The following is a 1,793-nucleotide window of genomic DNA, read 5'->3' on the forward strand; positions in this document are numbered from 1 at the left end:
TTATCTTATGCTTGGTATTACCTATTGCCGAATTCTTCAAAACGCCACACGCCAACTGAAAAAGAGGCGTTCAACAAACTGCAATCTGAAAAAGAAGCAGCCTGCAGTGCGATCTGAAAAAGATGCACTTCACACGCCAACTGAAAAAGAGGCGTTCAACAAACTGCAATCTGAAAAAGATGCAGTTCATATGCCAATTGAAAAAGAGGCATTCAACAAACTGCGATCTGAAAAAGACGCAGCCTGCAGTGTGATCTGAAAAAGAGGCGTTCAACAAGAACACACACTATCTGAAAAAAAAAGAGCACCCGAGGAAGAACGATGACAAGTAAATGGCATCAATACACGAGCTGTCAAAAGATCTATTCTTTCATTAATGAAGCATCATGTACAGGACATCATCAAAAAATCATGCCTTTCAAAACCAGCCGTAAAAAAATTACAAGTATGGTATTGACAAGTGTATCTATAAGAATTGTCTAAATGAACCAAGCCCCTGATCACCTCAGTCGTCGGCTTCTAGCTCCTCCCTCAAAGCTGCAAACTTATCTTCCTCGAGATCAGGTTCATCAGGATAGGGTTGAAGGTCGCCATCGAGCGTGATATCCATTTGACTGCGATTAAAAGACTCTTGAAATCCACCAAGTTTCTCAATTTGAGCCTCACACGTCTTATAGCCCTTGGTGAAAGAGTCAGCAGACTTGATCTCAACAGCAGTCTTGAAAGTGTCCGTCTTCAAGAAGTCGCGGACAACAGCCATACGGGAGCTCGCTAAAATCTAGTGATGCTCTTTCAGTGAAATGCGACCGGCCTGGCCTTCATCAAATCCCTTCTTATGGCCCTCGACCAGCCCGACCTCCTTGCCAGCCTCAAACCCTTCTTTCCGACCTTCTGATAGGGCGACCTCCTTGTCCTTGTTAGCAGCTGCAAGCTCGCCCTTCCAAAACCTGGAGTTTCTCGAGCAAAGTCTGCATCTCCTCCACATGAGCTCGATCCGTTCTATCCCTATCAGCCAGTTGTGCTTGGAGCTCCTTTACCTTCCTATCGGACAAAATGTGGTTTTTGCGATAGGTCGTGCATTTCATGGATAGGCTCCGGAAGAACGTCAATGCCTGCAACATTGATCAAAATTGTTTAGAGTCGAATACCAAAACTTCAGTAAAAAATATGAGATTACCTGTAGCTGAGCATGAACTCCATATTCCTCGACCCTGACGGGATTGTTTGCTACTAAGGAGCTCTGATCGCGGAGAGAGGTGAAAGAGTCGTACAACTCGAAGGACTCCCCTCCTGCTTTTGAGAAAAGGACAGAACTAGAAGAGTTGTTCCACCTTAAAGCCACCCGATCTCCCTTCTGTTCAGACGGATGGGGCTGATCGCCTCTCAGTGCCTCCCTGGTCTCTTCCCAGCAAGAGGCAAGTTGTTCTAACCGCAAAAACCTTTCGCGCTCATTTGCTGTTCGGCCTTAACTGCAGCTTCCTTGGCCATCCATCTCAATGATTTGGATCGATGGGACTTTGAGGATTTCGAAGACCCAGAAGGTTCTGTTGGCTCTTTATCTCTCGCCTCATCCCTATGCCCGTGCTTGTGCGAAACCCGCTTCCGTTTTTTCTTTTCTCCACTATTGCGGTCATGCTTCTTAGGTTCACCCCCCTGATCGCCGCTCAGATCGTCGAGATTCAGTTCTAAGTCAGACGAGTTGTATCCGTGCAGAGGAAGAGGGGGTCTCCTCGCTGTTGACCTGAATAGGATGATGGTCAGCAGGGCTCGCGAAGGGGCTTGTATAGGTGAGC

The sequence above is a fragment of the Sesamum indicum genome, unplaced genomic scaffold, assembly GCF_000512975.1.
Source record: "Sesamum indicum cultivar Zhongzhi No. 13 unplaced genomic scaffold, S_indicum_v1.0 scaffold00318, whole genome shotgun sequence".
NCBI lineage: Eukaryota > Viridiplantae > Streptophyta > Magnoliopsida > Lamiales > Pedaliaceae > Sesamum > Sesamum indicum.